Raw genomic sequence first — 23,191 nt, 5'->3', positions numbered from 1 at the left:
TGCCATGCCTCAGTGAAAATGACAGATGGCGAGTCATAGGGATGCTTGAATCTGGGACCTCGCAGCGTGATGTCACACGTCATTTCAACGTCCACAGAAACACCATATGGCACTTATGGCAACTATATCAACAAAACAACCAGGTCAGAGACCATCCACGTAGCGGCTGACCACCCGTGACAACCCCTCGCCAAGACACATGGATCCAAACCATGCATCTGCGAAACAGGTTCCAACCAGCAACCCTCACAGCCTGTACTATCTCTTTCTCCAGCGTTTAGTGGCCTCAATGTAACGGTACTAGGCCTGTATCAATGCTCAAGGTGGACACACTCGCTACTGACACTGTGAACTTCGGACTGGACCCCCTCCAGTGATGTGGCTCATTTGCATATGGCAGGTGCACCCTTTTCATGGACTATTGCTCGTTTCCATACCTTTGGACATTTCTCTTTCCATGTTATAACGTTTCATACACGGCAGTAAAAACTTATCATCAATTATCTTTGTCTTTTGTGTGTCACAATAACTTTTGCGTTTTAGTATATGTTGATTGATATGCTGCAGGTAGGAGTTTTAGCCACATATGTTACTATTGTTATCTATGTGATTTGATTTGGTGGTACACACCTTATAGATCCTTTGCTGCCTTCCTTTCTTTGTCACTGCTGCATGTTGAAATGACTATTTAAATTAAACGCCAAACAGCCGTAGTTTAAAATGTGCTGAGATGTCAAACAAATATTCCTTTCCTTTTCTTTAGCTGCAATGGGATCTAGTTTACCTGAGGTGCTAGCTTGGGTTGTGGGATCGAACCCCTGGTGTGAGCCATTTTATCACTGAAAATGTTCATGACTGAGTCAGTGCCCCATGACTGGTCTATTAAAGCAGGGCTAGACAAATCCACTAGCTGTCGGTCCTGGCTAGTGAATGTGTGGTTTAGTGGAAATAGTTAACTATATTACTATAATGCCAAACCATGTGTGAGGGCTAGATACATTTTCAATTATTTGTCAGACACTGTCAAAGGTTATGGTATGTGCTGTCCTGTCTGTGGGACAGTGCATATAAGTGATCCCTTGCTGTTAATTGAAAAATATACCAGGTTTCCTCTGAAACAGTCAGAATTATCAAATGTTTGACATTCATCCTTTTATCCATCCATCCATCCATCCATCCTTTTATCCATCCATCCATCCATCCATTTATCCATCCGTCCATTCATCCATCCATTCATTCATTCCCGTGATATGTGCTTCCCTGTCTGTGGGAAAGTGCATATAAAAGATGTCTTGATGCATTAGGAAAAACTGTGGTTGGGCTTCCTCTAATGACTACGTGTCAGAATTACCAAATGTTTGACATCCAATAGCTGATGATTACTTAATGTGCTCCAATGGTGTCGTTATACAAAACAAACTTTTCATTCATTCATTGATTGACATCCAGTAGCCGATGATTACTAAATCACTAAATGTGCTCTACATGTATTGGGGTTGTTTAATTCCTTTTCATTTTGTGAGCGGGATGTAGCTCAGTGGTAAAGCGCCCACCTGATGCGTGGTCGGTTTGGGATCGATCCCCGTTGGTGGGTCTATTGGGGTATTTCTCGTTCCAGCTAGTGCACCACGACTTGTATATCAAAGGCTGTGGTATGTACTGCCCTGTGTGTGGGATGGTGCATATAAAAGATGCCTTGCTGCTAATCGAAAAGAGTAGCCCATGAAGTGGAAACAGCGGGTTTCCCCTCTCATATCTGTGTGGTCCTTAACCATATGTCTGATGCCATATATTAAACTCGTAAATAAAATGTGTTGAGTGCGTCATTAAATAAATCATTTCTTTCTTTCTTTTCTTTTTTTTCATCTTTAGCCTGTACATACAGCATGTATCATCGTTCTATACTGGATTGTATTCAGCTGTATCTTCTGTAGATGTGATGTAGTAGTTAACTGGGATGGGTCATTTGCAGGGCTGCTGTGATATACAAATGTAGGATACCATAACCACTAAAAGGCCGAGTTTACAAACTGATGCTTGTTGTCGAGTTTACAAACTGATGCTTGTTGTCGGCAGGATTTTCGAAAGCTGGTCACCTGTTTTACTGGCTCTGGCTCTGTCCCGTTGACCCACTGGGAACACTGTCAACTTCACGCAATAAGACACAATGCTGTTATTAAATTGGCAGACATGACAGACATGACAGGGTTTGAAATATTGTTTAGTGAGATTTCTTTTTTTTGTGTGCTGGAAATGGCTTAGGACTGATGCTTGAAAAGTAGTTTTGAATACATAAACAGGGACAGATGTTTGCTTTTCAGCACCTCAGCATTTCATTGATTCGGCCATTGGCTGTCAAACATTTGATAATTCTGACAGGCAGTCTTCAGAAGAAAACACACTACATTTTCCCCATTACAACTGATTTTTTGTATGTGTTTCCCCATAAAGAAGACACCTCCAGGCGTGGATCCAGGTTTTTTTAATAGAGGGGGCCCAAAACCCGTTGTAGGTTTTGAAAATAGAATTTAAAGGTCCATGACTAGTGATCAAGATAACTTTGCATTTTTATGTATTCTGTAATATATATTGTTTCACAAAAAATAGGAGGAGCCCGGGTCCCTTGGTCCCCAGCCTTGTCACTGTTGTAAAACGTTCCAGGCGAGTGTGGATGAGATCGAGAGTGATCGCTCTCCTTTCTTTGTGAAAAAAGGGCGGGATGTACCCCAGTGGTAAATGGCTCGCTCGATGCACAGTCGGTCAAGGATTGATCCCCATCGGTGGGCCCATTACTTAGGCTATTTCCCATTCCAACCAGTGTACCATGACTGGTATATCAAAATCTGTAGTAATGTGCTTTCCTGTGTGTGGGATGGTGCATGTAAGACTAGATGTTAAAATGACCAAATGTTTGACATCCAATAGCCGATGATTAATAAACTGATGTGTTCTGGTGGTGTAGTTGTATAAAAACAACTTTCACTTTTCTTTGCGAAGACAGCAAGGCTGTGCTGTATGTTGAGTTTACTGATCTTGCGGTTCTTGAACCTCATTTCAGACGTAACAAAATCTTATAACAGTGTGGTCAACAAACATACATACTGGCAGCATGTTTGTCACAGCTCCTAGGAGTGGTCCACCTCCCCGGAAATATAACATATCTGGTCACATGGACCACAGAATATACACGTTGGTACAGGGCTCAGTCTGCCCATATAGCCAAATTAGCCAATTATTAATTATTTTTTTTAGAAAGTGGCTACATTATTTAGTATTTGGTTAATAAACTTGTTTACATTAACCATTTTGTAATATTTTTCAAAGAAATTGGCTAAAGCTAACTTATTTCCAGTGTGATCCCTGATACAAACTGCCCTAGTGGCCTGTCCCAACACCTAACTTTGCCAGACACTCCTGTTGACAACAGATGAAGTAAATGAGCAGTTTTAAAAATGGTGTAATGTTGATATGTTAGGATTCTATCTCATAATATTACATTTGTATGATCTTGTGACCAAAACTCCTCATTTTGTCTGTATGTTGTAATTTTCAGTTGTCTTATTTGACATATATCCTAAGAGAATGATCAACCCAGCTGTTTTTAAACGGGTGTTTAACAAGATTTGCCTATGCTGCTGTTTGCCAAATCACTGACTGTAAACTTAAGTATCATTTGGCAAATATGTTTGATCCAGACTCATGACAGATTCTTTTTGGATCAAATTGAAAGTTGACTCGTTTATTGACCCTTATTTTGTTTTTTTGCCTAAAAGAAATTTCTCAAAGGGACATTTCTGAGTTTGCTGCTATTTTTAAGATGTTACTGACTAACAGAAACTTTTTAATGACTGTAATTACATATCAAATATATTTTTTAGCATGAAATATTAGCAGCTGTATATTAAACAATTAAACATGTTTCTGATTGTTCTAATATTTGTATTAGGTTTAAATTTCATTTTTATTTCCTGAAATATTTTTTTTCGTACATACATACATATTTGAAGACAAAATCCAGTTTGGGCTTCTTACAAATATTAAGATGACCAGAAACACATTGAATATACAGACATTGACATTCTAAACAGGAAAATATATTTAATATGTAAGTTTAATCGTAGAATATTTTATTAGTCGGAAACATCTTACAATGCAGCAAACTCAGGAATGTCCCTTTAATTTATTTCACAAAATTCTTTAAACTGCTATTGTAACAATATTTTCTTGGAAGTATATAAATACAGTGATACCTCTCTAAACCGGACCCCTTGGAAAAAAAATCTGAGTTTTAAAGGGTATTTGATTTACAGAGTTCTGTGCTAATTTTTAAAAAGGGACCATGAAAAACATCCGGTTTTGAGGGAATTCTGGTTTAGAGAGAGTGGTTTTTAGGGAATTCCAGTTTAGAGAGAGTCTGATTTTGAGAGGTTTCACTGTACTGCCAGTGCACCGCAACTGGTATATTAAAGGCTGCAGTATGTGTTATCCTGTCTGTGTGATGATGCATATAAAAGATCCCTTGCTACTAATGGAAAAATGTATTAGAGTTTCCTTTCTAAGACTAAATGTCAAAGTTACCAAATGTTTAACATCCGCTATCCGATGATTAATCAATCAATGTGCTCTAGTGGTGTCGTTAAACTAAACAAACAAAGTAGACCCCAAAATTAATAAAACTGAATGATTAACATTTTTATTTAAAATGTTTGAATAATCCAGCTCTTTATTTTGTAATCCATGTGAATATTCTGCTGTCATATTGATTATATAACGGAAACTCCACATTCCATGCATGTGCATGTGTTTTCTGAATATAAACAACTGGATTATTTGAACATTTTAAATAAAACTGAATTATTAAAAAAATTATTTAAATTTTTTCAAATAATCCAGCTCTTTATTTTGTAATCTGTATAAATCTGCTTATTTTCTGCTTTTATTGATTACATAACTGAAACTCCACATTCCATGCACATGTGTTTTCGGACTAGTTACCCTGCTTGCTGACTGACCTTGTCCAGTAATCCTTCCACGGATGGGTAGAAGTCATCCATGCCTGACTGCACTGGCACAATGCCACCTATCACCCCCCTCCTCCTCTGGACAGTTGACCAGTGGCCAGTGAAGGCTAGGCGTCCACTGCATGTCCTCAGCCTAAGGACACGGCAGACTCTCACCTTTCTGTGAACTGGACGCACTACTTTATGGCCATCATACTAGCGCAGCGGTGTACATATATTTAAATTTCGCCATTCCAATTGAATTCTTTGTGCGTATGTGTCGACAGTTAGTGTTTTGTCGCAGACCCTGCAGGATGCTGTGATTGTTTCTTCCCAGATACAAAGTCTTCGCATGTATGCCTGGTCAACCCACTCACTGACTTGACTGCTGCAGACGTTAGCTTGCTGTCTGCAGATTCCACACTGTCTGTGCGAATTAACAGTAGGTTTATATTTCTTGATTACTATAAGTTATTCAGTGCTATGACTTTAATTATCTATAGTCATAGTGGTAATTTTTCAGCTTTTTATCTGAATTCAGGTGGGTGTTTTTTTTTTTAATGTAAAATGATTTTCACGAAGAACATGTAGACTGAAATATTAAAAAAATGATCTTGAATATTGAGTATAAAAATGTTGTGTATAGCTTTATTATGTACTGTTACAGATCAAGTTAGACTTTCATGGTGATTTACCCATTTTTAACAAAGTTATATGGCCCTTGAACGCAAGAGATACAAAACTTTGTTAAGCCTGGTAGCTAGGGGACATGAATTGCTTAAGTAGTATTATCAGAATGCTTGTTTAAACTGTGTCCAAACAATTTATGTCTTTATAAAAGTTACCAAAAAACTGAAAACAAAAACAAACAAAACAAACAAAATCAACATCTAAGATTATTTTCAGTATTAATTAACTTGATTTCATTCTGGAATTGGAATTAAAAGATAATTTTAGTGCTGATAAATTAATGGTAGTATGTCATGCAGTTGGGTTTGTTTTTTTAGAAAAAAAAGATTAAATTCGAATTGGGTCACAGTCCATCTTTAAAGATATAATGTTCTTCAAATATTGGTTGATAAAACTGATCAGACACATGCTGGTATCCTAAAATATTTTTCTAGAAGAATGAGTTTTCACTTTATTTCTTTTGTTTTTTGTTTCAAAAAAGAATATTTCTTTAGATATGTTTTGAATTTTATTATTATTATTTTGTCTTTTTAATATTAAAACCTGCCTGATAATTATAATAATAATATATAGTCTGAAATAGCGTATTATATAGGGTTTTGCTTGGACATTATTAAAGGGATTATCCTGCCATTGTAAGATGTTTTCATCTAACAGAAATTACATATATTAAATACATTTTCTTGTCTAGAATACCAATGTGTTTGTGGTCAGTTTGTAGCAGTTATTTTTCATTCTACTTTGTAATATCTGAGGGTTTTGTACGTACATGTATGAAATTATTGGGTGGTAAAATCCAGTTTGGGCTTCTACAAGTATAAGGACAACAAAAAACACCCTGATTAGAGAGAGACCGATATTCTAAACAAGGAAATGTCAGATTCTCTAATGTCTTAATTTTTGTCATGAAAAAAGGCTCTGTTAGACGTAAACATGTCACAGTGGTAGCATACTCAGGACAGTCCCTTTAAATGCAATTTCTTATCTTAAAATTTAATAAAAGTTAAAATTTTGTTTTGTTTAATGAAATCACTAGAGCACATTGATTTATTAATCATCAGCTATTGAATGTCAAACATTTGATAGTTTTGACATATAGTCTTAGAGAAGAAACCTGCTACATTTTTTCATTAGTATACCAAGGGATCTTTTATATGCACCATCCCATAGACAGGATAGCACATACCACAGCCGTTGATATACCAGTCGTGGTGCACTGGATGGAATGAGAAATGGTGCTAATAAAAGACTACTTTTACTTGCTGGAAAGGTGTAGTCTATATAGTGACAGTGAACCCTATTTCATCCCCAGGACTTCGTGTTTGTATGTATTGCTTTATGAACACCCCACTGGCCGTTAATTAAACAAATATTGCTTTCTTTCAACTCTCATTCGTTTTGCCAAGTGTAGCAATTACCATTTGCTAGAGGCATTGAATACAGGCTCATATTAAACAGTGTGTTGTTAAACAGGCATTTCTTTCCATTGTTGTGGCCAGCAATGAGTCGGGTATACTTTACAAGCATGGCTGTTTGACATTGTGTTTGCCATTATGGTTTTACATAGCAGTTTGCAGTGGCCTAAGGCAATAGCTGTGTGAAATGAAGGGATAGGGTTGACAGGTCAAGGCACTCGGGGAAGTAATTTTTAAAAACTCAGGTACATATATACAAAAAAGTTTAGCAATTTCGTAAATGTGCTCAAATAGAAGAAAACTCATCACCTTCCTTTCAAAGTGAAATCAGACACTGGATTTTAATGAATGCATTATTTGTCAGTATAAATAACAGGACATTTTTAATATCTGACTTCATTGAATTTAGCTTGTATTTTAAAGTACAGTGAAGATTGTAGTACCAAATTGATAATGTGTTTTGTCTTGGTATATATCTTTCAGTTTTCTCAATTAACCAAAGTTCAGAATGTGGTCAGTTCTATAGACTATAGTACCGTATTAGTACTTATGGGATTGCTACTGGAAGCGAGCATGGTTCAGGGTGCAGAGGCACTGACATTGTCAAACCCTGCCTGCTTCCAGCATCTGTGTATAAACTAAATAAGTTTGCCATGAACAATGATATGATATTTCATGCAGATAGTCAAGTACTATGGCAGACATACGTTTTTGATGGGTACCAATCTACTTCTGCATGCCCCTAGATTTTATTCTGAGTGCTGCGAAATATTATGCCCCTTGTTCGAACAAACCACATTTCCCCTTTAAAGGGACAGTCCTGACTTTGCTGCAATTTTTATCGACTAACAGAGACTTTTTAACGACTGTAATTACATATCAAATATATTTTTCTGCATAAAATATTAGTTTCTGGATATTAAACGTGTCTCTGATCGTTCTAGTATTTGTACTAGGTTAAATTAAATTTTATTTCCTAAAATATATTTTTGTCGTATTTATGAAATGATTTGAAGACAAAATCCAGTTTGGGCTTCTTACAAATATTAAGATGATCAGAAACACATTGAATATACAGACACTGATATTCTAAACAAGAAAATATATTTAATGCATGTTTTTAGATGTTAAAAGATTTTTTAGTCGGAAACATCTTACAATGCAGAAAACTCAGGGCAGTCCCTTTAATTTTTGACGTACGGGCTCCAATTTTTGTAGTAGGGCAAGCTTTGTTTTTTGCCTGAATTAAATGAAAATGCCAGAATCTGGATAACAATAGTTTTTCTTATTAAAGGGAGAGTAAACTAAAACATGAGCTTTATGTGTTGAAAAGATGTATACCCGGACCACCAACACATACTGACACTTTAACAGATCAAAAACGTGTAATTTTAGTGTTAATAAAAAACATGATTAATATTTCTTGGTGGTATATATATTTTAATTAACAACAAACAAGTTTGGTTTTGGCTGACAAGTATACCATAGAATTTTATTTATTAATACATGTTACTTACATGTAGAGGTGATGAGGATGCCTATTACATAATACCTCGATATACTACTATGGTACTCCATAACTAAACTAAACTATTATACTAACTACTTAAATATGGTGTGTGGTGGATGGGTATAAAAATTTCTCAGCAGAGAGATACGTTAAACAGTGAGCTAGCCAATTCAAAAAGTGATTGGAATTGTGCGCAACTAGGACGTGTGTGCACCACACTGCAACATGGTTGGTGCGTTCAAAAAAACGAGTGAGGAATTAACCAATGGTGAAAGAGGGTGCCAAACAAGTGCTGTGGAAAATTTTGCACATTGTGCGATTGGTTAGTTTTGAAAGGTTCTTCGGAGACTGCCCCAATCAGCAGTGGGTATCATCCGGAAATGTCACCCCAGATTGGAATGGTTAGCACAAACTAGACGAAAATAGGAATATATCGTATGCAGTCGCGCAGGACCAACTAAGCGATAACCAATTTATAAAAAATGTTCCCCCATGTGTAAGCTGCTTCACCCACCACACATTAATAACATATTAACACATTAATAGTAACATTATTCCTGCTAACTGGGGCGAAATGATGTCAGCTCTTGACCAAATCCTGTATGCACCGTGTAAACAAAAGCAGTAATTTACAACACAGCACTTCTCTTTGATAAACCTGACTTGTAAAACAACACAAATGATATGATTATGGTGATAATATAATAAACTATTCAACTAAATATATTTCAAGTTGCATTAACGGAACAAAATGAGGTTATAGTATTTTTCTCTGTTAAATAATCCAAGGGAAAAATGTGCACTATTAGGCCTATTGGTATGCTACATTAGAGCAAAAATGACAACCCATGTAATAATTTTCTTTTCTTTGGGACTACGTAATTGGTCCGTGCTGTGATTTTAGATGGGAAAGTCTACTTGATCAATAGTTTTAGCGAACTATTTACAGTAATAAACCATGTCCATTACCATTTTAGGGGCGACATGTAATATTAGTACCAGTATGTATTTTTGTGTCTGGACAGCGTCAATTAATTGACTTGTCTGGGTTACCAATCAAATACACAACTGCCAATCAGGAATCACAGGTAGAGGCAACTAACGAAATAGACCAATTAACTAAGAAAACACTCTGTGTATCATTTCAGTACGTAGGTTAATGCATGGACAAAACATGGTATAAATATTTCGACTTGCTGTGTAGCCACTTTGACAATGGTGGTTTATTTTGTATTGAAAAATAATATATACTTATTGCTGGCTTACTGGGATGTATAATATTACAGAACATTGCAATGCATAACTATTTTATCATCCTGAGAAAAACAGGTAGATTTGTTTCTCTAGTTCTAAGACTCATTTCTAATGTTACGTGTTAAGTATTACGTAACCACCAGCTCACCAGAGGGTGTATTTACTGGAATGGAACAAAATGGCTGTGCCCGTTATATCTAATAGCCGTCACATTTAACTATTTTATTAATTAAATATAATAATATACTTGTTGATATTAAGCAATAATGTGCATTATATATAGCTGAATATGCATACTAGTCCAAAAGCCTTGCTTAAGCATTCCTTTAACATTACTGCCAAACAGGTACATCATATATAGGGTTGCAAACAAATCACTACGCAATTTTGTGGGTAGAATGATGGAAATACATGGTAAAAAGGCCTCAGATTAGCACATTTTGCCTAAATATATCTATGGTATTTGCCTAAATTTGATCATTTGCTCCAGCACCATCTTATGAACTTTGATTATTTTGGTGGGCGGGATTTGGCTCAGTCGGTTGAGTGCTTGCTTGAGGTGCTTGTGTCGCATGACCGAACCACTTCGGTGGATCCATTCAGCTGATTGCTTTTTTTTCTCGTTCCAACCAGTGCACCACAACTGGACAAAGGCAGTGGTATATGCTTTCCTTTCTGTGGGAAGTGCATATAAAACATCCCTTGCTGCGTCAGAATTTACCAAATGTTTGACATCCAATAGCCGATGATTAATTAATCAGTGTGCGCTAGTGGTGTCGTTAAACAAAACAAACTTCTTCTTGATGATTTTGTGGAGGGTGGGATGTAGCTCAGTGGTGAAGCGTTCGCTTGACCACTGAGGTTGGTCTGGGATTGATCCCCGTCGGTGGGCCCATTGGGCTATTTCTTGCTCCAACCAGTGCACCACGACTGGTATATCAAAGGCTGTGGTATATGGTATCCTGTCTGTGGGATGGTACATATAAAAGATCCCTTGTAACGCCATGTAACCATAAATAAAATGTGTTGAGTGCGTCGTTAAATAAAACATTTTCATCCTTGATATTGTGGAGTGCTATTTTCTCCTATTCAACATTTTAAGGAATGTGATAGTTCTTGGTGATTTTGAAAACCGAAGTGTCCGAAACGGCCATTAACCTAGGGTATATAAGATGGATGTGTGTGTGTGATGACCGTGTGAGAACCATGACCATACTATACAGACCATCCTAAAGATGCTTCGTACTGAGTTCACCAATAACAGGAAGTTATCGAATCATCTGGTGCTTCGTGAGACAAAGTTCATCAACCCCTGTCACAGATTTCATAGCTGTTGGTAACTTTAAAGGTTGTGGTATGTACTGTCCTGTCTATGGGATATCCTTTTAGATTTCATAGCAGTTGGTAACTTTAAAGGGTTGTGGTTTGTACTGTCCTGTCTATGGGATATCCCCTTAGATTTTATAGCTGTTGGTAACTTTAAAGAGTTGTGGTATATACTGTCCTGTCTTTGGGATATCCCCTCAGATTTCATAGCAGTTAGTAACTTTAAAGGTTGTGGTATGTATTGTCCTGTCTTTGGGATATCCCCTTATATTTCATAGCAGTTAGTAACTTTAAAGGTTGTGGTATGTACTGTTTGCCTATGAGACATCCCTTCAGAGTTTATAGCAGTTGGTAACTTTAAAGGTTGTGGTATGTATTGTCCTGCCTATGGAAAAATGCATATAATGAAATATATTTACTGCTACTTTTTTTGTTGTTGTTGTAGGAATAAACTTTATGATGTTTGTTTTTTTCTTTTTTGGACAGTTTGTAGCTCAGTGGTAGAATACTTGCTGAGATATATCCAGGCGTTTTGTGGGTCTGAACATAGGCCCCTTCCCAAAAGAAAGTGGCCATGAAAATTCCCAATTTCTATGTTAAAAATTTCCAATATATACATATATTTAATTATATCTATTCTAATAAATTAATTTAACAGTGGTGTTCTGCATCATTCAGTGGCCTGATAAAATACCCCAAGTATGATTTACTTGCTAGTTTTCCCATTACCATAAGACATGGGACCCTGGCAAAAAATCCTGAATAAATCCCAGGCATATCTAAGGAGCGAAGGGTTGTAGGATCGATTGATGTCTATGGACTTGGTTTTTTTTCTATCCCAACCAATGCCCCTCTCCTGTACAGCAAATCCTCACAAATTACACATACATCATTATTCTAGGGTGATTTTTCCTTTTACTTTTAGCAAAAAAAAAGGAGCAGTTTTAACATAAAATTATCAATAATTTTTATAAAATTGAAATAGGCTTTATTGAAAAAGCAAACATACATACCTGTAATGTATAATGCCATGTCCTGATTTTTAAACTATAACTTTACAAAACATTTTGTGTTGTCTTTACTTTATTATAATAACCTTTGAACAAGCATTCCTAATTTAGTATCTGATAAACCGTTTTGTCTTCTGCTTTGATGTAATGACTGTCAGGTCATAATCTGCTCTGACAGGGTGTCATTCATTCTGATAGTATGTAACGAGGAAATACATCGGCTGCTTTGATAGGAAGGAAAATAATATTTTTTAATGACAACTTAAAAGACATTAAACCACATTACGGCTACATGTATTTGTGTCTACAGATTTCGCTGTTTTTAGGTGAGCTGTATCGCCTAAGAATAATTCAAGGAGAATAATTTATAGCTCTCCTTAGCATTTGAATTAATATGGTATCAAAATGAAATATCTTAAATGGCTCCCCATAATGTAAGGTTGGTTTTTTTGGTAATTTTGGTAATTTTGACATATAGTGTTAGAGAGGAAACCTGCTACCTTTTACCAATAGTAGCAAGAGATCTTTTATATGCACCATCCCACAGACAGGAGAGTACATACCACGGCCTTTGATACACCAGTTGAGATGCACTGGCTGGAACGAGAAAGAGCCCAGTGGGCTCACCAATGGGAATTGATCCCAGACCGACCGTCCTTTTGTCCCGATGAACGTAAAACTCTGGTCTCGGGAAGGTCTGAACAACAAAACAGAGTTTATTCTGAAATTAAAATACAAATGTTAAAACTTAATTAATCCGAAAAGACACACCAAAACCCCCCAAACAACCCAACAGTGTGTCTTTGCCTACCTTTGGAAGCCAGGTCATTGATCGGGCAGGTGTTTTGCCTTCTAATTAACACAGTTCTATTACACACTCCTTGGTGATAATAACCGCATCTTCTTGACGATACGATACTCTTTCTTCCAAGGTTTTTCTCTGTTGTGAGAAGGTATACGTCTGATCAATATCTCTCATTTGTTTTGTGTTGGCTGTAGACCTATACACACGCATATTGTGTGTGTTGTACATCGGCTCCGGTTCTCGGTATGTAGTATTTACTGCTTTCTTTATATGACGGTCATTGTGGATATGGTGTCATTTAAGTTGTCATGATAATGTTGCAGTATCTTTATGTCTGGTTTGCTAATGATCAGATAATAATTAATTACATACGTGTAATGTGTGTTATTTTGAAAATTATTTTTTTTACGAAAGAGAAGTATTTTTTAATTGTAGTGCTTTTTGGCGGGTGGGGAGTAAATAAAAACATTTAATAGTGAAAGTTTAAAATTATTAAGTGACAGTGTTTGAAAATTGATTGACAAATTCTTATTTTAAGTAGCAGTTTAAAAATGTTTAAAGTGACAGACCATAGTTTTTTTTTTAGTTAAAAGTTTGTTTTGCTTAACAACACCATAAGAGCACATTGATTTATTAATCATTTGGAAATTTTGACATAAAGTCTTAGAGAGAAAACCTGCAACATTTTTCCATTAGTAGCAAGGGATCTTTTATATACACCATCCCACAGGCAGGACAGCACATACCACAGCCTTTGAGAAATAGCCCAGTGGGCCCACTGACAGGGATCGATCCCAAACCGACCGCGCATCAAGCGAGCTCTGTACCAGTGGGCTACGTCCCACCCCATTTTTTTTTATACTTTTCATTATTAAAGCTATTTTTTTAAATTGAAATCAGATATTACTTAGATTGTATTGTTTAGAGTATCCATTTCCATACATCTGTATTTCTGGTCATCCTGGTGTTTCTGATACCACAAAATGAAGTTTTTATATTTGAAAAAAACGCACATGCGTCTTAGAAGTACTGGTTTTGGAAAGGAAAGGGAATGTTTTATTTAACGACACACTCATGGGCTACTCTTTTTGATTAGCAGCAAGGGATCTTTTATATGCACCATCCCACAGCCTTTGTTACACCAGTTGTGGAGCACTGGCTGGAACGAAAAATAGTCCAATGGGTCCTCCGACGGGGATCGATCCTAGACTGACTGCGCATTAAGCGATCGCTTCACCACTGAGCTACTTCCTAACAGTTATGGAGACAAGCTGTAGTTTACTTTGTAATGGTATTGCCGTGTCTCAACGTCACACACACTTGTTTCACTCTGTTGCAACTTTATCCAAGGGTGTTACTATAGGTTTGTAGGTTTAACTAAACTTAGTGTCCATTTTAATCGGTTGAAACTAAGATCTGCGACTTTAATAGGTCAACAGAAAACAAAACCCGCCAAAAGAAACCCTACAAATTCATTATTTATTTAAGAAATTTTGGCAATATATTATCTCTTATGTTTAAATATATTTACAGACCTCAACATGACCAAAAAAAAAAAAATGATATGAGTGATTAATTGTAACCCTAACTTAGATTATGGGGAGCCATACAGATATTACTATATTGAGACAATATAAATTCACCAGCTTTTTCATTTCAACTTATTTTTCGTGCTTATGTTGAATTACGGTTCAAGCACACTTCAACTATCATGGGCTGCCTGTCCAGGAAAGTGGATTAGTTGTTAATGGTTAGTGGTTAGTGAGAGAGAAGAGGATGTAGTGGCCTTACACCTACCCATTGAGCCGTTAAAACCCACTCTGTGTAGGAACCGGTACCAGGCTGCGAACCCTGTACCTACCAGCCATATGTCTGATGGCTTAACCACAATGCCACCGAGGCCGCTATTCACAATCTAAGGGGAGCTACATGTAAGCATTACTCTGAACTGGTCTCAAGGGATTGATGTGGAGTGAGACTGATAGCTCCTCATAAAAGGTCCGTCTGAATTTACCGTAAAAGTAGATGCAATTGTATTGCAGTTTATTCCTTTCACATTCCATTCCTTAAAATTAAATATGGCTGTTAACAGAACCACTGCAAAAATTGATTTGCGATGGTATTTTTATATTTTTATATTTGATATTTATGACACAATATTTATTTTGTTGATATTTGTTCTAAACTGCTGTTACAAGAAGATGCAAATACAGTCGTTGCCATGAGCAACATCAACATGAGCTGAAGATTACCCTTCTGAGATTGTGCTAGCTATGAGAGTAAATACATAAAGTGTAAAATATAATGCAGTAAAAAAACATTGCAAGGGCGATCAGTTTGCCGCTAGATCCTAAAATGTTCCATGTGAACATGGAGCAGAGCGGGATTGATCCCTCGCCTTTCCTGGCAAAGACTACAGGTATCAAGGATGTATGGAATGTCAAATTTAACAAAAGAGACTGTTTCTTATTTAAAATGTGGGAATTTTACAAAAATCTCCTGCTTTTTCAACATTCATCTCCTGGTTTCCCTTGTGTAAAGGTTGACAGAGGGAGGGAGGGAGGGAGGGAGGGTGCAAAAAACTTGTTAATGGTAAAATAAATGTATCATAAAAAGACAAAATTAACAGACAAAACTGTGTCTTGACTAGAAAATAAAAATAACATCTTTACCATTTTACCATGCCATGAGAGTGTGTTGTGTCTGGGATAGCTCACACAAACATGTCATGGGCAGCAAAATCGAGCACAGTGATTGGACGAAGTGCTTTACCATGTCATCAAAATTCCCATTGGAATGCAAGCTACAGAAGCTGTGGTTGATTTTTCTGTTACATATATATATATATTTTTTTTTTTTAATCGAAATAACTGCGGTATGCAAATTGACAAACTGAGCATCAAACCATGGGCCAAAACCCACAAATATTATGAATAATAATCATCATATTCCTAGACATGATATGTTTTGCCACAAATGGATCTGGATTCAAAAATACATAAACAGGCAAATATAAAAAGGTGTGTTGGGTAGGTGGTCCCCTCCTGGATATATATATATAAAAATGGAGGGTGTGCCCTCCTGGATATGTATAATAATGGGAGGTGAGCCCTCCTGGATATGTATAATAATGGGAGGTGTGCCCTCCTGGATATGAATAAAAATGGGAGGTGGGTCCTCCTGGATATGTATAAAAATGGGGTGTGGGCATGAGCCCTTCTGGATATGAATAACACTATGATCCAATCATGCTTTGTGGTATAGTGTCTGCCTAACCCACAAAGGTGTGCAGGATCAATTTCACTGAATGGACTACAGGTTCTTTTCTCTTCCCAACAATGCGTCATGACTGAGACATCATATGCCATGATGTTCTGTCCGGTAATGTACTAGCTGTACGTAAAAAACAAAGAAATCATTTCCTGCCTTTGAAAAGGGTAGCCTCAGTGACTAGTGCGTTTTGTTTTTTATTTTTTTCTCAACCAAGTGTCAAAATGATCTTGAGCTAGACATAGTTTAAAATGCGCTGAGATATTGATAATCCAATACATTATTCACTTTACAGTGATATGAAATGTACATTGTGCAATTAATGAAATTATACATGAACAGGTAATTGAATGACATTGTAATTACGTTTTTTGTGTTTTTTGTCTCTATTGCAGGTTGATTGACAATATATTCTTAAGTGTCCTCATCAATTTCCCATCAATAAGGTTAGTGGAACATTTCAGTTATATTCAACAAAATCAATTTAAGACTTTTCGGAAATTTGTATGTTATTTTAAAACAATTTGTTCACAGATGACTTCTAAATGTGATTTCTGTAAAGTTTGACCCATGATACATGTACATATAAACACGCAAAAATGTCTTTACTTTTCTCTAGCGGGGTGGGATTTTACTCTGTCGATAGAGTGCTCACACGAGGTGCTTGCATTGTGGTATCGAACCACCTCAGCTGACCCTTTCTTTGACTGGATTGTTTCCCTTTCCCCGCCATTGCACCATAACTGGTCTATCAAAGGATGTGGTATGTGCTGTTCTGTCTGGTAATTTGCATATAAAAGACCCCATGATGTTAATTAAGAATTGTCTGTTATTTCTTTTACTTTCATCGGGGTATGAACCAAAAAAGTCATCTGTAAACTGTGAATCAGCGAAACCGTTCTCACATATGTTTGCGGATTATTATTTTTTTTTCATACCCAGATGAACATAAAAGAAATAACAGACAATACTTATAATTAAATTTGAATTATATTTACCAATAATAACACTAAAAGAGCATACTTTATTTTGAATTATTTTTGGTCCATAAACAATAACGCGCAATAAGACAACGTGCCCATATAAAATGACATCATCAGATGTGACGTTCCCAGATGATGTAATATTTATGTTCATCGAGAATTGAACCATATTTGTCACTGCAAAAACATAAACATTAGTTAGAGAAGAAAAGACAGACAAAAGAATACTGTATACCTATAAAAGGGACCAATGGGATGATGTTATATTGCAATGAATGTAACGGAAATTTAATTATTAGAAAAATGTAGCAGGTTTCCACCAAGGCAATGCGTCAGAATTACCATATGTTTGACATCCAATAACTGATGATAATAAATCAATGTGTTCTAGTTGTGTCATTAAGCAAAACAAACTTTAACTTTTTCTTCAGATAAATGTGTCTCGTAACATTAGTGATTTCCCTAGAAATTAGACAAGGCATGGTAGACCAAACACTTTTGGGGTATTTTCACCATTTTTGGGGTACTTGTTTTTCATTAAAAATACACAAAAATTATTTAAAATAAACATTAAAGTAATTTATGCATTTGCTTTAATAAATGAATGGCAAAAGATATAAAAGACATACTTTATTAATTAATAATACATTTTGGGGTGTTTTATAAAGGCAATTTTAGAATTAATTACTGAAAAAGGCTTGTTTAATCTCAGGGCAGCATGACGCTGATTAAGGCAAGATGGTGCTAGACTATTGAGGCATGGTGCTGCACTATGCTAAAACAAGCTAGGGAAAACACTAAACATCACCAAGAGTTTTAGTATAAATATTTGGCCTGCCAGCTGACACTTAACTGACACTTAACTCCATGAGAGAGAGAGCAAAAAAGAAATAGGCAGAACTTTATCTTTTTTAGTTTTGTGTCTTTTTAATGTCATTCAACAGCTGCTAAAATTAGTCTATTTCGATGTACAGCATGTACAGACCACTTGTCTATAGAGGGCACTTAAGTGTATCTCTTGCATACAGATTAATGGCCACCTGTGTATAAATGATGTCCTATATAGAAACCACTTTCTGTAGAGGACATAATACATTATCTCCTGCATACAGATTGATGTGTTTAATGTATGTACAGTGACCACCTGTGTATAGAGAATGTCTTATATAGCGACCATTTTTCTGTACAGGGCATGTTAGATTATCTACTGCATGAATATTTAACCTGCATAAATTGTCAATTTTTCTATAGACAACATTTTAGACATCTGCCATTTTCTGTTTTTGTTAACATCACTATAACAGCACATTGATGAATGAATCATCATCTACTGGATGTCAAACATTTGTAATTCTGTCTTATGTTATAGTGTTAGAAGAAACCTACATTTTGCTATTATAAAACCAAACCAAACACTTTTTACATGCCCACATGCATTAGGTTCAGACATATGTCCACCCTGTGTTCCGAACCATGACCCAGTGCATTTTCCACTAGCAGCAAGGGATCTTTTATATGCACCCTAACACATTTTCCACTAACAGCAAGGGATCTTTTATATGCACCCTAACACATTTTCCACTAGCAGCAAGGGATCTTTTATATACACTATCACACATTTTCCATTAGCAGCAAGGGATCTTTTATATGCACCATCACACATTTTCCACTAGCAGCAAGGGATCTTTTATATACACTATCACACATTTTCCATTAGCAGCAAGGGATCTTTTATATGCACCATTACACATGTTCCATTAGCAGCAAGGTATCTTTTACATGCACCAGTGTTCTCGCTGCTCCATTTAAGCGGGGCGGCCTGCCCTGCTATTGCATTTTGCCGCCCTCCTTTCACGCTCTCCGCCCTCCTTTATTTTTCTGCGCACCTCTTTATTTTCCAGCACCCTACTATATTTTCCAGCACCTATCTCCACTATTTCCAAATACACACTCTTTTTCCACACATAAAAAAAACAATGATCAGTCTGCACACTGGACATCAAAGGAAATAAGCCCTGTTGTGTACGAAAAAGCAACTGACGAAACATTTACAACAGTTACCATAACATAATTTAATAGTATTTTTAACAGCCTCTATTTTGTCCCATACCTGTATCCATTTGTATGTTTAATACAAACAATAAAAGTTATATTTTATTTGAGCAATGAAAACATTTTTATTTTTTATGGATTCGGCAATCTCCGACTAAAAACCCCCACTTATTTGGCGCCAAATTTGTCACATGATCAGAACGGTCACTCTATCTTTTGTTTCCACTAACTGTCGTCTGATATTTTGTCCTCAGTTACAGATATAATTGATTGTAACTGACGATTTTTACTTTCTGTCATTTCTATCATTCTGTTTATTCAGCAGTTCTTATAACATATTGTAAACTTTTCATTTTGGGGGATATCACCGCTTATAAAATCAACAGAAGTGGTAGTGTTTGGCATTAAAATAATTCATCTTGGGTGCCAAATAATATATACACCGCCACTACAAAAACGAAACTACTTTTTATCAGCTGGCGATAATATTTTATCACAGCGATCAATTCATTCGATGAAGATGGGAATAAAAAAAAAAAAAATTGACATTAGGAGATCACATAAATGTCTTTTTTGTTTTTCGTATATCTTGAAATCTTTATTAAAATAATAATATTAAAACTTTGATATGTCCAGCAAAACCGGAACTACCAGTGAATATCAGACCGCTAACATCTTCGGTAAAGACGAGTCTACTTGTATTTCGTATAAACTTTTTGTAATCAAAATAAGGAGTATGTCTTTCCACAAAGTCTATCAACACACAACAACATGGTAACCACCAAGCTCCCCCCCCCCCCCCCCCCCATGTCATTTTTTTTTGCTTTTTGCTTTTACTTTTTTTTTTTTTTTTTTTTTGAAGGGTGTGGTGCTGCGCGGCCGCCCTCCTTTAATTTTCACCCAGCGAGAACACTGCACCCTAAAACATTTCCACTAGCAGCAAGGGATCTTTTATATGCTCTTTCACACATTTTCCATTAGCAGCAAGGGATCTTTTATATGCACCATCACACATTTTCCATTAGCAGCAAGGGATCTTTTATATGCACTATCACACATTTTCCATTAGCAGCAAGGGATCTTTTATATTCTACATCCCACAGAAAGGACAGCACATCTGGAGATGTTTTGACTGATACTCAATCATCTACGGTTGCATATATACCACAATTAACTTTTACACTTACCTGTATATATTAGTGAACGATAGGACGATATGGTGTCATATCACGATACAAGAGCCATGATAAGATTTGTGATACGTAAGATATGTTTTGTGATACATAAGATATGCACACTGTAAAGTCAATGACCCTGGCTTCCCTTTATTCTTAGCATAAAATTAATTTTCAGTTTCTTTCATAGGGTATGGAGGGAAAACATACGTACCCTAAAATCTTAGAAATTAATAGACATTTAAAAAAAAAGAAGTCTGATTATAGTAAGAGAACTGCTGTTTAATATAAATTTAGCAAAAAGTTTGCACCACTAGAGCACATTGATTAATTAATCATCGGCTATTGGATGTCAAACATTTGGTAATTATGACTCAGTCATCAGAGGAAACCTGCTACATGTTTCCTAATGCAGAAAGAGATCTTTTATATGCACTTTGCCACAGACAGGAAAGCACATACCACAACCTTTGACCAGTTGTGGTGCACTGGTTGGAACAAGAAAAAAACTGGATCCACCCAAGTGGTTCGATCCTGCAACACAAGCAACACAAGCACCTCTAGCGAACACAAAATGCAGTGTCCAATTTCAAATGATTTCAAAGCCATGACCATCTAACAGGAACACCTGTAGTCTTGTTTTTGTTTTTTGTTACGTACTCTCACATCATTTTCTAACAGGAGCACCTGTAGTCTGTTTTGTTTTTTGTTACGCACTCTCATATCATTTTCTAACAGGAGCACCTGTAGTCTGTTTTGTTTTTTGTTAAGTACTCTCACATCATTTTCTAACAGGAGCACCTGTAGTCTGTTTTGTTTTTTGTTATGTACTCTCATATCATATTCTGGCATATGTTTGAGCTACTACTCTAAATACTAGGATGACCACAAAGAAGAACAGAACAATGTTATCCCACATCAGGGGATCACTTTCAAAAATCTTTATTCTTATCATCAATCTTTATTTAAAGAGTATTTGCACTTTGATCGATTCACCAGTAAAAACAAACACTTGTGATTCACTCTGAACAACAAGCCAGCATCTCGATTATTTGTTCCCGGTCCAACTACAGTGAAACCCCTCTAAACTAGACACCCATGGGACCAAGTAAAATGTCCGGTTTTAAGAGGTATCCAGTTTAAAGAGGTCAAGTTCTTTACTGATTTTTTCAAAAGGACTGTGAAAAATGTCCAGTTTTGAGGGAATTCCACTTTACAGAGGGTCCAGTTATAGAGGTTTCACTATACAACAAATTCAGTCTGCTTATACATTGTAGAAACCTTTTTGTACCAGATATTGAAAGGCAAATTTAGGGGTCAGCTAATTGTCAAAGTTGGCTAATGCACAGCGATTTTTGGTAGTAACATATAATCTAATGGTCAAAAAAAGAAAGAAAAAAAAAAAAGGAAGAAAAAACCTGCAATGGTTGGGAGAAATGTACAGTAAAAACTAGTGTCAGTATCACTAAGTATTGTGATACGTACTGTATTGACCCACATACAGGGATATATACCGTATTGCTACCTACCCACATCATCACAACTCTGCTGTGTATCTTTGCGGGGGGTCTAAGTGGAGTTGTGTAACGCATGCAGGTGAAATGACACAGTTGAGTAAAGCTAGGTCGCACAGTATAGTAAAATATTTCCCTTTTATGAGCCAGATATTATGACAACTGGTTGGAAAACACTGTACTAAAATTATCCCACCAGGCCTTGCTGAATGGGTGTGTTGTAAAATGACCCGCCATAAAACATTTTCTGTCGCTGAGTTGCTGGAAAGCCAAGCTGTCCATGAAATGTAAATGTTTAGAAAACTGTAAATAACTGAATGTATCACTTTTAAACTCTGCAGCAGCTAAAGTATTCATTTCATTCGTCACTGGGGTGAAATTCATCTGGGGATTGAAACTTTACAGACTGCCATGCTTTTTGAAGCTTAACAGTATTGAACAATGTTTATAAAAGATAAATGAGGTGTAGGGAAAGAAAGAAATGGGTTATTTAACGACATACTCAACACATTTTATCTACGATTATATGGCATCAGATATATATGGTTAAGGACCGCACAGATAACGAGTGAGAAAACCCACTGCCGCCACTCCTTGAACTACCCTATTTTAATTAGCAGCAAGGAATCTTTTTATAAGCATCATCCCACAGACAGGATCCTCTGGAAACTGGAATTCCCCCAAAACCGGACATACCACGGCCTCCGTTATAGTAGTTGTGGAGCACTAGCTGGAATGAGAAATAGCCCAAAGGGTGCTTTCTAGCTGGACTACATCCCACACCTGACAAGGTCTACATTTAAACACTAAGTATATATTACATACGGTTCAGCACTAACAGTTTTGGAGGGGGGGTGGGGCACATAGCACAGTGGATTAAGCGCTCGCTTGATGCACAGTCAGTTTGGGATCAATTCTTGTCGGTGGGCCCATTGGGCTATTTCTTGTTCCAGCCACTGCACTATGACTGGTATATCGATTAAAGGCTGTGGTATGTGCTGTTTTGTCTGGGATGGTGCATATAAAAATTCCTTTGCTACTAAAGGAAACATGTAGCTGGTTTCTTCTCTAAGACTATATATATGTCAAAATTACCAAATGTTTGACATCCAATAGCTGATGATTAATAAATCAATGTGCTTTAGTGGTGTTGTTAAACAAAATAAACTTTTTACCTGTTTAGGCTC

General features: G+C 36.4%; 1 protein-coding gene across 2 annotated transcripts in view; it reads left to right on the top strand.

Moving 5' to 3' along the window:
- Nucleotides 1–23,191, top strand: part of LOC121380533 (ecdysone receptor-like) — a 112,851-nt gene that overhangs the window by 16,492 nt on the left and 73,168 nt on the right. The window contains exons 1-2 of one of the 2 annotated variants that reach the window (XM_041509379.1): nucleotides 5,359–5,442; nucleotides 16,676–16,726. The gene's annotated coding sequence lies outside the window, so the exon portion shown is untranslated. Of the gene's footprint in view, nucleotides 1–5,358; nucleotides 5,443–16,675; nucleotides 16,727–23,191 lie in introns of those variants that run through there. The other variant, XM_041509378.1, reaches the window with a different exon arrangement.

This window comes from Gigantopelta aegis, chromosome 9 (genome assembly GCF_016097555.1).
Source record: "Gigantopelta aegis isolate Gae_Host chromosome 9, Gae_host_genome, whole genome shotgun sequence".
Taxonomy (NCBI): Eukaryota; Metazoa; Mollusca; class Gastropoda; order Neomphalida; family Peltospiridae; genus Gigantopelta; species Gigantopelta aegis.
Note: the sequence above shows the minus strand (reverse complement) of the source record. Positions and strands in the feature narration are given on the sequence as shown.